The 13,321-nt window shown below is 41.7% G+C and overlaps 1 long non-coding RNA gene across 2 annotated transcripts in view; it reads right to left on the bottom strand.

The window, feature by feature from the left end:
- The window catches only part of LOC139828388 (uncharacterized), a 200,715-nt gene that overhangs the window by 34,161 nt on the left and 153,233 nt on the right, over nt 1-13,321 (bottom strand). Inside the window, exons 4-6 of one of the 2 annotated variants that reach the window (XR_011739917.1) lie at nt 7,420-7,509; nt 4,212-4,290; nt 2,432-3,496 (exon numbers count right to left, since the gene is read on the bottom strand). The exons of the other annotated variant lie outside the window; for it this stretch is intronic. This is a non-coding gene — a long non-coding RNA (uncharacterized lncRNA). Of the gene's footprint in view, nt 1-2,431; nt 3,497-4,211; nt 4,291-7,419; nt 7,510-13,321 lie in introns of those variants that run through there. 2 annotated transcript variants of the gene reach the window in all.

The following is a 13,321-nucleotide window of genomic DNA, read 5'->3' as shown; positions in this document are numbered from 1 at the left end:
TGCTTAATTCAGGACACTATGAGAAACCACAGCCCTGAGAAAGGGTTTGCTCACATTGCTCCAGTCAAGCACCGAGGGGCATAAAACCAACAAGACACGTGAAACTTGGGCTTGCTATCCGTGATTGTTAATCGAGGGCCATAAGCGTGGCTGAAACAGCACAAGGGAAAAGCACTTTAAGTCTTGTATTCCCAGTACCTGGGGTTGACGAAAATACCGTGTGCTGAGACTGAAGAAATCAGATAATTTTAAAAACCTCCATTACTCCACTATCCACAGGCTTTTTACTTTGAAAAAAAAAAAGCCCTGCTTTTATGGTTTATCATAAACAACAAGCAAAATGAAGTTTGCTGCGAGCGTATTGGGACTGCGTTTGATTAGAGCATGTATGTACGCAGCTAAACTTATAGCTGAACTCGTCGAACTCACACACGTGCTAAGGTACCGGGGAAGCAAATGATGAGCCAAAAAGCACAGAGTCGAACAGTGTGAGCATCCCGCGGTCCTGCTCGCCTCCACTCTATAAATTATCCGCCCTAGAAGAAGATTAAACCAGGTTGCATCTGCACGCCCCCAGCACTTCGGCGAAGCCAAAGTGTTCCTTTGCAATGGATTTAGACCTAGGAGAGCAACTCTATCTTCTCTCTGAGTCGAAACTGTCTTTATCAGGGGCTAAGCAGCACCACAGATCTGGCCCGTTTGAAATTACACATACAGATATATCCAAAAGCTTCTGAAGCTGCTAAACAACACTTTTAAAACAAATACAGGCACAATCAAATGCAAAGATCAATAAAAGCATTTCCGTTTGTATAACTGCACTGGTCTCAGCAAATACCTACAGCTTTGAATCACTTGAACTTCAGAAATGGAGACTCGAGACACCGACGTTAGCACCCTTCGTCACCCACACGTTTAACACTCAGAACAGCACAATAAAGTCATTATGCAGCCCAGGTTAATTATTTCCACCTCCTTGCCTGTAAAATAATTTCCTTTGTTCAGCCGACGTTTACTTCAGGCACACAGACGTGTTGCTGCTGGAGCTCTTGTCTCATGTTTGCAGAAGGGATTGAAGGGAACATCGGCTCCAAAGCCTCAGCTCAGGATTTGCTTCCCAACCATCCTGGGGAGCACCCCAGGGTCCTAAAACCATAGAATCACATAATCATTTTGATTGGAAAAGACCTTTACGATCATTGAATCCAACCATAATCTAAATCTAGCACTGCCCCATGTCCCTGAGAACCTCATGTCCGTCTGTCCAACCCTCCAGGGATGGTGACTCCAGCACTGCCCTGGGCAGCCTGTTCCAATGCCTCACAGCCCTTTGGGCAAGAAATTGTTCCCCACATCCAACCTCAACCTCCCCTGGGCAACTTGAGGCCGTTTCCTCTGCTCCTAGTGCTTGTTCCTGGGGAGCAGAGCCCGACCCCCCTGGCTCCAAGCTCCTTTCAGGCAGTTCAGAGATCAGAAGGTCTCCCCTCAGCTCCTGTTCTCCAGCTGAACCCCCCAGCTCCCTCAGCCGCTCCCATCACACTTGTGCTCCAGCCCCCCACCAGCCTCAACTGGGGCGGTGGAGATGAATGTATAGATGCATACATATTTTGAAATAAATGTTTATGAACAACAATACTTTCAGTACAACAAATTATCGACTGTTCCTTTTTTTCTGCAGTAAGATGAATAAGCTCAAAAGGGAAGGAGTGCGATAAAAATTAAAACCCAAGGAAGAAGGAACAAACGGGAATTGCGTGCAGCTGGGAAGGAAAAACTTCGCAACAGTAATTAATATGGAAATAATCTTCACCCACTCTGAAGGAAGCATGACATACGTTAAGGTCATTACAACTCAGAAAATCTTTTCTAACCTGAATCCGTAAAAGATGGACAACAGTGACCGCAATGACCAGCACAGGCCAAAGGAGATGGGAGCAGATTGCCCAAAGTAGGGGCTGACCCACCAGCATCCTCTAGAGAAGAGCTGCTCTTCGAAAGCCCTTTCCAGCGACACAAAGGTCTAGATGGGGAGTTGTGAAAGCAGTAATTGCTTCTCAGATGTTTCTCTCTTACAGCGTATTTAGGAAGAGCAGAGAGGGGTTACAGTAATTAAACAGTACCCTTGTAGCAGGCTGGCAATAACAGGGAGTCATTGACTTCCAGCCACCACCACTGAGGGTACAGACAAACCCACTTGACTTGCACAAGCCGACCTGTCCTCCTGGTGATTCCAGCACAACCCCATTTTCTTCCAGGCAACGACAAACTCCGCCTGCCTTCATCACCAGGCTGAAAACAGAATTTCCTATGCAAGTCACACCTGCAAAAATACATTCAACATGACAGAGCTAATCAATGACAATACTGCAGAGAGAGCTGAACATCACTTCCACAGAGATCAGCCCCGGTTTGGAGAAACTCCGGGCCACAAATAATTCATTGCCCCTTTATTAAATAATTAGATATTAACAGAGAACCACTGATTAGACTGTACTGATATCATAGTGTATATTTTCTCTCTTGACTTTGTCACTGAGGTCAACATACAACCCAAAGCCAAGGAGGGAAGAGGGAGACAGTGTATGGGCATGGCTGTATAGAGAAGCCTTTCATTAACCTTGCTGATCCCCCATAATTTCATATGTCAGCAGCTAATCAAGGACTCACTGACATCATCAAGGGAAAGGCAGAAAAGATCTCCCGAGGGACCGATCACTTCTCACAGGAGAAAGTATATGCTTATACCAGGAGGTTACATGTGTTTCGCAAATAAATGAAGTGTTCTTGCATTATTTTTAATTACTGTTGAAATACGTGTTTCCGCTGTTGGTGACAATGATTTCTTTTCAGCACGATGGACATGGCAGTTAAGAGTCAGTCCTTGATAGCCACCTCCTTTCAGATTTTGTCCAGCTGTTGCACTTGGTCACTTAAGAAATGTAAGGAAGATCATCTTCTTACTGATTCCCAGTTCACAGTTTTACTAATATCATTCGTTTCCCAGCCAGAAGAGGAAATACAAGGGGCACTGCATTTTTTCGTTGTTGGATTTTAATCATTTCGTATTTACTTAATACTTTTATCCCAAAAGATTTTGTAAATCTAATCAACACAGCAGTTAATTCATGTACAGCCGACATAAAGCCTCCTCTTAAGCAGGATATAGATGTTTCTTTATCAGGACACCATGGGACAAAAAAGGACAGTGCAGATGGTGGGTTTCACCCGCATCAGTGCAGGGTCTGCAGGGATGTTGGCCGGAGGTTGTACAATATATACCTGAATTTCAAGAAGCTATCATGGGATGTGCAGGGATAATAGATGGCCAAACCTAACCCATGTAATTCCAAACTATTCTCAAAGCAATGCATTTTCCTGCACCCTGCCTGAGCATCAAGGGAGAAGGAAAGTCCAACATCCCGTGTTGGTGCTGGGAGCATCCTCGGCTCTGCTCAGGAGCAGCGGTGGTTTGTCTGTCATTCCGGTCTAGATCCTCCTATATAGATATAGAATCATTGAATCAGAGCACAGTTTGGGTTGGAAGGGACCTTCCCAGCCCCCCCAGTGCCACCCCTGCCATGAGGAGGGACATCTTCACCAGCTCAGGTTGCTCAGAGCCCCGTCCAGCCTGGCCTGGGATGTCTCCAGGGATGGTTCAGCCACCACCTCTCTGGCCAACCTGAGCCAGGCTCTCACCACCCTCAGGGTCAAACATTTCCTCGTCATAATTTAATCTGAGTCACCTCTCTTCTAGGTTAAATCCATTACTCCTTGTCCTGTCATAACAGGTCCTGCTAAAAAGTCTCTCCCCATTCTTCTTACAGGCTCCTTTTAAGTACTGAAGAGCCACAATAAGGTCTCCCTGGATCTTAAGTGATCTTCTGAGATCACAGCCTGGACTGCAGTAGCTGCAGGGGTATTTCCATGTGGTCTGGACATGCAGCATCACACAGCTCATTAATACTAATAAGAAGCAATTTGCTAATAAGGAAGAGGCAGGCAGCGGGGGGCGAGGTCCCTCACACCTCCAAAACCCAAGCCTTGGAAAACCCCGCATCGCTTTCCCAGGACATATATTTTATATTTGGAAATAGGCAGCCTACCTGTGTAGTCTTTCTATGGTGCGTTGTACGGGTATAAATTGAACACAACCTGCCCATTTGGAAAGGCGAACAACACGCTCTCTCACATGAAGGAAACGCATCACTCACCTCTTGTGATAACAGACCCCAGGAACTTCTTACAGCATCCTCAGGACTGGCTCAGTATTGTGTTGCCTTGAGGGAACTACTAGATAAAAAAAATAATTTAAAAAAACCCATATATACATACATACACACACACATATATACACAATATATATATATATATATTCCTCGGTCATCATTATCCTGTGGACTGATGAATTTGTGCAACTGGACCTGATTTTGCAGGATGCTGAATGCCCTAAATCCCTAATGACCACATGTGAACTGAATGCCCAGTATCTACGTGTCTGTATCTATATCTATACATCCACCTACCACCCAGCAGGAGACATGTCCTGTCCTCGTTGCTTTGCATATGGAAAAACCTTCCCTACTTCAATACGGCGTCATATGTATATTTAACTAATACATCATCATCAACAATCTAAATAAAGGCTTTCTGAATAACCAGGTTAGCTTGAATATATAAAGATACATCTGTCAAAAAAGGGTCTGCAAAATATAATTACAACAGAGCCTTATGATGGTTAAAGTGCAGAAGAACCTCACACTGCAGTCTTTCAATATGGCAGTTGAATTCTACTTAGAAATGGACTTGTTCTCTCCTGTAATAGATGCTGCCCTTCAAGTCGGCACAACTTACAGAGCAGATCACTGCATTTCTTTCAGATTTTGGGAGGGTTAAGGGCTATAAAATGTACACGGGATAGGAAGACAGTGCACTTGATTTGACGTAACTCTTGCTCAACAGTAGTAAACCAAGGACATGGTGAACAACTGAAATAAGTCATTCTGCAGAACACGTTCAGGTGAGGAAATAAAACAGTACCATGACATATATCTACTTATGCTGCACAAAGATCTTCCAGCAGTGGTAGGACTGGAAAACATCATCATTCTAAAAAGCTACTTTTTTAAAGATTTGCACTTTTTCTTCTGGCTACAATCATATATATATATATATATATATATATATATATATATATATGTGTTCCCAAACCTCCAGTTCTGATTAGCACCTCTTCTCTTCTTGGCACTGACTCCACACCCACAGATCTCATGGATCTCGGCAATCAGTTCTAATCTATAACTTCAAATGTTGGAATTACAGAATTACTTCTTGCAATCTCCATTCTGCTTCTTCTGTTTTGTTGAATACAAATATTTTCAGCACTAGGGAACTGTGCCTAATACACCACGTTCTCGTTCAAATCATCACCGTATGTATTATAACACAAAGCAATTAATAACAGCATATCCAGGAAATTGCCAATTACGATCAGCTGCCTGCCAACACATTATAACCACACCAAAATCAAAGATTACATAGTATTTGCCTGGTAATGAGAATATTTCATATTTAAGTTGGTATAGATGTTATTCTTTTGCCAGTTCTTGTGAAGTGGAACATCACCTATTGGGAAACTTTTGCCTCTGCAGGCACAGCACCCATAGGAGACTGGAATGGCAACCAAATCAAGCCCTAAATGTAACAGTTCTCCTACAAGGTCCGTTTATGAACATAAAGTTGAATACAAGTCGGTTTTTGCTTTAATTAAATCGGTATATAATTGAGAATAAAGATTTCTGAATGCACGACCAAATAGCCCACATTGGTTCTTCGTAACCTGAATATCACTTTTAGGCGTATCACCTAAATAACCTTAAATTCTCACATCCTCAAACAAAACTTAGACAAAAAGAGACACGGGTAATAAATAGAAGGAAATCCAAACCCAAGGCAAAAATAATAGTATTTTCCAAGTCATCTTTTAAATGGGTCCATAAGAGTAAGTTGATTTGCTGCCTGTAAATCAAGGTTTCCCAGTGTTCTGGGGTTAGCATGGTATAGGAAATTCAGTAAATCTATATATAAACTGCAATTCTTAGCATACGCAGAAGGCACATCTGATAACCTCATCATGGTCCACAGCCTTGTTATACAGTTCGCTCCACTTGGGATATAACGTAATTTCGCACCTAAAAACACATACTTTAAGGTACCAAAGGTTAGATATCTGTCTTCCATTCCTACCCCGAAGTTACAAAAGAATTCCTTTTATTTTGCTGGTTTTGCTGTCTTAGTACTGTGAAGAAGATTCAGTGGAGCTTCTAATTTTAATTTCCTTGAAGAATCCCCGGCAAGATATGTAAATTGTTTCTTTCAAGATACTGAGCGCTTTGTTTTGCTTTAAAATCCATCACTAGAAGCAAAGTCTGGGCTTCAATAACTTCTGAATGTCAGCACATCTCCGATTCCTACAACGTGTGTTTTGGTCGGTGAGACTGTGAGCGAGGAGCCTGTTCCAACTCCACGATAACGCCGGCATTAATTTTCACTTATAATTGTTTCCTCCTTAAACAGCCCCAGAGAGAGAGACTCGCATCCCTTCATTACACATAACTTATCGTGGCATTAAATTTGCCTAAATTGTACTCTAGTGCTGCCATACTGCTGACCCTTAAGTCTGTAAACAAATACATTTGTTCCCTGTATATTTATGTTTTGTCTCCTAAATTGTGAGAAAATGAGCCTAGAATCTTCATAGCGTAATTGTATCATCAAAGCCTGTTGAGAATACGATAAAGTAACCAGAAGTTAAATTATCAATAAGAGTCATTTATTTTGCATTTTTATTTTAAAGAATACTTATGAGAATTGTGATAAATTAGCAGTGACAAACTACTTCTTGCAGGCTGATTTTGTGTGGAGAGTTTAATTAAACATTGCAGCTGTTTATCTCTATGGTGATTAAATTTTCATATGTAAATTACATGTATTAAGATCAAGATACTTATGTAAATGTCACTTGCCTTAATGTTTTGTGTTACTGTTATTAACATCTAACCATCAGCTTGTAATCTTCTTGTATTGCATTACGCTGGCATGCACTACATGACTGAAATAAGCAGATTTATATCTTAATAACAAACAAGTTTTTAAAAAGAACATCTTACTATGTAATTGAGATGGAGATAAAAAATAAAAAAGAAACTGTGGAGTGTGAACTGCTGTAAATTTGAGAACCTTATTGGCTCGAATGGTTCCCATCTGCCAGCAAACAACTGCTTGACTGGGAGTTATCTGGGTAGCGATGGCTTCGGATACAAGGGCCAAGTAAGACAAGTGTGTGCTGCTCACACTGCTGGGACAGAACGGCATCATTTCATTGTACCCACCCTCAGATCAAAGCAAATAAACACGTTTTACCTGAATATTGGGGATTTAGATGTCAGCTCAGAATCGCTCTCCCATCTACCGACGGCAATTGAGAGGAGAACGTCTTATTTTGCGTTGCCGCTGCCAAACGAAAACCAGAATACTATTATAGTTCTGATGTGAACGCTTTCTAAGCAACAACAAAGATCTACGTTTCAAGAAGGAAAAAACCTTCAAGATCCACCCACATCTATTTCCGACAACCAACTGAAACCCCTAAAAGGTCACAAATGTCTTTTCAGCAGCAGCACTTTAAAAGTCTGGGATTCCCATTTTCTAGCTTTTCCCTACTTTCACTGTACCCTTCTAAGTATTATTCTTACTCACTTCAATACAGATTAGCAACAATTTGGAGTGAAGAAATAGGAAGATCTGCTGTTTGATCTTAGTTGTTAGAGGGAAGTTCTTAATATAAAAATGTACAACTCCGACGCAAGAAAGTCTTTTAATTATGCCAGTCATGAACAACCGAACGGCAGACACGCATTGAGAGCAGGAAATCAAACCCATCATTGGCAAAAACAAATTACGAGATCAAAATGAAGCAGGCAATACACAGAAAATGAGATAAAAGCACTCAGGATTAATTTCTTTGGAGGAATCTATAGGTTATATATGATCCCGGGGTTTGCATTTGTTTTTGTGATGTGCAGGAAGAAAGGAAAAGATGACGGGGAGGTGGGGGCTTCATTCTCTGCCATTGTCACCCAGGAGGCATGCCGGTATCAAACGAGAGGACATTATCTCAATGATCTACTCAAAAGCAATGGAAGGCTTTGAAGATGCCCCAAATAATTGTATGGATGTTCTGATGGGCAAATTGAAGATGAGCATTGTCTGGGGGCTTCGAATAAGTTCAATAACTCTCTCAGCAACGTGACGAGCTTTGAAGAACGAGCAGTCAGCTCGCTTGGCAGCATAAGAAATTAGCAGTTATTTTAATGGGCACTATCCCTCAGCGCTAATAACTCCATCAGATGACAGGCTGACTTTGTACTCATAGAGTGTCATATACACGTCTTCCTCAACAGCTTTAATCTGCAAATTCATCCCGAGTTTCCTTTTTATTTAAGAGTCTTAAATCACATCCCAAACACTCTTCTGGGATTAATTCAATTTACTTACAAAATTTTCTATTTCCAAATTAAAAATATACCATATAGCTTCTTTAAATCTTGTCACACATCGAACTGTTAGAAAAGCACTTGTTCCTTTTCTCAGCACCGTATTTCAGGTCTTAACAGAGGATATTTGCAGTGTTCAAATTCTCCTAAAGTCTTTGTCAATGGTTTGGATTTTATCGTCCGGACATCTCAGCTGCTCCGCTCTACCTCTAGCACATTATTCCATGAGTCCTACCATCACCCGTTAAGCTAAAGACTTTGGAGAATATCCACCTCCCTTTAAGAAATGTGGTAAATTCAAGAAAGACAAAAGGTCTGGGAGGGATGGGCGCTGCAAGGTGTTGCACTCACTCTACTCACTTACTCGGAGGACCATTGCAAATTTACGCTTACAAATTTCTCTTTCAAATTACAACTGAAATCCCAACAAGGATTGGAGCCAGCACTGGGCCCTTGTGGCCAGGAAGGCCAATGGTACCTGGGGTGGGTTAGAAGGGGGTGGTCAGTAGGTCAGAGAGGTTCTCCTGCCCCTCTGCTCTGCCCTGGGGAGACCACACCTGGAATATTGTGTCCAGTTGTGGCCCCTCAGCTCCAGAAGGACAGGGAACTGCTGGAGAGAGTCCAGCGCAGCCACCAAGATGCTGAAGGGAGTGGAGCATCTGCCGTGTGAGGAAAGGCTGAGGGAGCTGGGGCTCTGGAGCTGGAGAAGAGGAGACTGAGGGGGGACTCATTCATGTTTACAGATATATAAAGGGTGAGTGTCAGGAGGATGGAGCCAGGCTCTTCTTGGTGACAGCCAATGATGGGACAAGGGGCAATGGGTACAAACTGGAACACAGGAGGTTCCACTTGAAGATGAGAAGAAACTTCTTCCTGGTGAGGGTGGCAGAGCCTGGCCCAGGCTGCCCAGGGAGGTTGTGGAGTCTCCTTCTCTGCAGACATTCAAACCCGCCTGGACACCTCCCTGTGGAACCTCAGCTGGGTGTTCCTGCTCCATGGGGGGATTGCACTGGATGAGCTTTCCAGGTCCCTTCAACCCCTGACAGTCTGGGATTCTGTGATTTTTGTTTGTTTTAATGAAATAAAGTCAGATTAAATACATCCTGGGTTTGCAACTGTTCCTTGCCATGGAAAAGCTGTTGCAGCAGAACAATAACTAATTTTTATAGACAGCTACATCTCCAATCGATTAGAAATAGAATTCTGGCTATCATAACAGGTGTGGGAGATTGTTTGTTTTGGGGTTGGTTTGTTTGGTTTGGTTTTGTCAGTTTGTTTGGTGGTTTTTTGTTTGGTTGGTTCTGTGTGTTTGTTTGGGTTTTTTGTGGATTTTTTGGTTTTGGAGAGTTTGTTTGTTTTTTTAAATCTACCACTTAAAAAAACTGCTTCTCAGCAAAGCCCCGCTAGTGACAGCAGCTTTTCTCCCCTAAGCACATGTCAGTTGATGAGACCCCGCCACCCCGACACGTCCCCAGCTGAACCGGTGCCACTGAAAGCCCTAAATCCAGACAAGCAAACCTGCTGACGGGCTCCAAAGTGCCACCTCCAATGTGAAAGAATCTCACTGGCTACCAAGGGGAACCACAACCACCACAAGCTCCTATCTCAGAGCCACCTCCACCGGCAGCTCCTCACTCCAGCGAGTTCTTGGGCAGTGAAGTGTCGTTCAGCCTAAGTGAAGAATTCATCCTTGTATGCATATAATGATCAGTTTTCTATTGCTAAGATGTGTGCAGCAGCTCAGGCTGGAGCATCTCGGTTTATCACTATTACAACCATGACTGTGGTATAAAAAAAATGGAGTGTGGGATCATAAAAAGACAGAGAAAAGAGGACGGGAATAATTGTAAGGGAGAAAGCTTGTAGTTCTTCATGCAAATCTCACTAATCATCAATAATCAGGGAGAAAGGGTGAAATACTGTTTATAGGGGTTTTGTAAATTACTACATTATCATGAAGATTGCCTGAATCTCTTAGCGGCTCTTAAACACGGACACATCATGATGAACTTCACCAAGAGGCATTTTTCTTCAACTAGAAAACCTTCTTGTGCTATTTAAGTTTAGTTTGCCATAAAACTTCCTATATTCACTGGCTGACTGTCTACTGAAAATAATAACCCTGAATAACGATCATAGCCAGCATAGTTGGCAGCAGATCCACTACAATTACCAAAAGTTAATTAGAATTATTAAAATAACAAACACAAGGCCACCGATATTATACATCTACATTTAATAATGGAACCCAACAGTGCATCTGATTCATGAACTACATTATATTCTTTTAAAGCCTTTTCTTTCTTACCAAATTAAATATTGATGGATTATCCTCTCTGAATCAGTTGGTGGATTGAATTCTATTTATACAGGCTCTAAAAATTAAGCTCTAGAGCAGAACTATAAAGAGCCTGTTGTCTCCACAAAGAGCAAAACAACTTGCAGTTCATTTTTGCTTGTTGTTTCCCTATCCACATGTATTAGGATCGGAAAACGAAATTCCAGACATAAAAGCAATTGGTCCAAGAATTTCACCCAACACAGTTTCACCTCGTATTGCTGAATATCAAGTTATTTAAGGCTGTGCTGAAAGAAATCTCAAGTTGTCAATATCTTCACACCCACACGACCCCTAATAATGTTAGCGTACAGTATGTATGCACAACCCTGCACGCCTTTAATTTCCATGAGGGTTACAACAACGCTCTGCCCTCCAAAACTCTTCTCGGTGGCCCTCCTGCCTTCTTCCTTCACAGTACGATTACTTTAATCAGACAACCCAGAGCAGATTTAACACGCGTTTACTTCACTTCTGCGTGTGCTCGGTATTGTAAAGAAGCTCACTTTATTTTTAGATCCTGAATTCTGCAGAACGTGGTATTAGAAGAGAATTTTTAAGCTTTTATATTGGCAAATTCAAAGAGGAGCTGACACGTATAACGCTGCTTTACACAGACAAGCACTGTCGAGGCCACATTTAGTCATATTTTCTGTTCACTTTCTTAACAAAATCAGCACCATTTCAGGCCACTATTCTCTTCAGTCATTCGGCAAAATGCAAAGATCAGTATAACCACCATAAATGAAAAGAAACAGGGCTCCCTGAGCTACTCAAAGGGTTTTCTTTCAAGTCACAAGTACAATTCTTTCCCCATCCATCAGGCTTTCCAAATCTTCCATTCTGTACATAGGAAAAGAAACATATAAATAGTCCTCTTAATACTTTAAAGCCAAATATTCCTAAAGGCATTTTAAAAAAATGAGTAAAAAACCAAAATACTATCTTTACTATTAGGTTAGAAAAACCCTACAAGCCAGGGAATGGATTTGGACCTACTCTCCCCTGTTATCATGGGCTTGAACAGCACCAATTATTGAAGAAAGAAAGACTGTGAGGCTCATCAGAACCATTAGAGATGTTCAAAGGTCTTCAGGCTGTAAACTGCTTTTCTGAACTTCACATACATCACAGGAAAGTGTGGAAAAGGTAGGAGATACAGTTCCACTATAATCACTTAGAAGTAAAGATAGCCCTGTCCTATATGTGTGCCTTCTCCAGAGATCATTTTCAGATCTCCAATTCTATGTTGTTGCAAGGTTATGAACCCAAATCTCAACTGTGATGCTGCACAGAAGACAAAACAAAGCAAAAGGTAAAGATGATTGTTTTGAAAAATCCTATTAACAATAACCACAAGCTTAATTAATACATAACCTGTCCTGCAGCAACTGTCGTTCAGGAAAAAGCAATGAAATATAAACCCATCATGTCCAGATTCTGACTGTGAAGTGCAACAATTCTGTGAAGTACCTCCACACTATGATCAAATCCTATAGCATATCAGATGAAACATTACTGAATGTATCAACCACTGCATTTAATATAGGTACAAAACTCCCTGTATATTTTAAGTGACTTGATGTAGATTAATTAAAAGCAAAACAATAAGCTTTGCAATAAGATTTATACGTATTCTGACTCTCCCTCTTCTTTCATTTGCTATTGCAATCAGAACAATACAGAAAATAAAAGAAGTTACCTGGCAAACCAGCCAAAGAGAGTTTAAATCAGATGAATAACTCAAGTTGTCTAATCGCATTTCCTTCCTTACAGTCCAGATCATGAAAAGACTGAAATGTGTCCAGTGTTGTATAGTTAAAGCTTAAAAATAACAGAGGAAGAAAAGAGCAAGAGGGAAGAGCTGCTGGAACTTGAAACAAATTTTGATGCCACATATAGTCTAACCAAGCCAACTAGATGGCTGGGCCAGCTGAGCACCCAAAAAAGCTTCTACGTGTGTTCTAAGGGGAAATGTATATCAGTCGGAGCAAGAGCTTGCAGTCAGAAAAGTTATAACTTCTCAAATAAAAAATATAATAATAATAATGGAGAATGCATGAAGAACTTACCATCACATCACCTGTAAAAACCCTGATAAAGATCGGTCTCTAAGCAGCAGCTCTCCAAAACACTGGTGACAACCAGTGGTGGGACAAGGGGTAACGGGTACAAACTGGAACACAGGAGGTTCCACTTAAATTTGAGAAGAAACTTCTTCATGGTGAGGGTGTCAGAGCCTGGCCCAGGCTGCCCAGGGAGGTTGTGGAGTCTCCTTCTGTGCAGACATTCAAACCCGCCTGGACACCTTCCTGTGGAACCTCAGCTGGGTGTTCCTGCTCCATGGGGGGATTGCACTGCATGAGCTTTCCAGGGCCCTTCCAATCCCTGACACTCTGGAATTCTGTGTGAAAATGATTAAAACATGAAA

The sequence above is a fragment of the Patagioenas fasciata genome, chromosome 7, assembly GCF_037038585.1.
Source record: "Patagioenas fasciata isolate bPatFas1 chromosome 7, bPatFas1.hap1, whole genome shotgun sequence".
Lineage (NCBI taxonomy): Eukaryota > Metazoa > Chordata > Aves > Columbiformes > Columbidae > Patagioenas > Patagioenas fasciata.
Note: the sequence above shows the minus strand (reverse complement) of the source record. Positions and strands in the feature narration are given on the sequence as shown.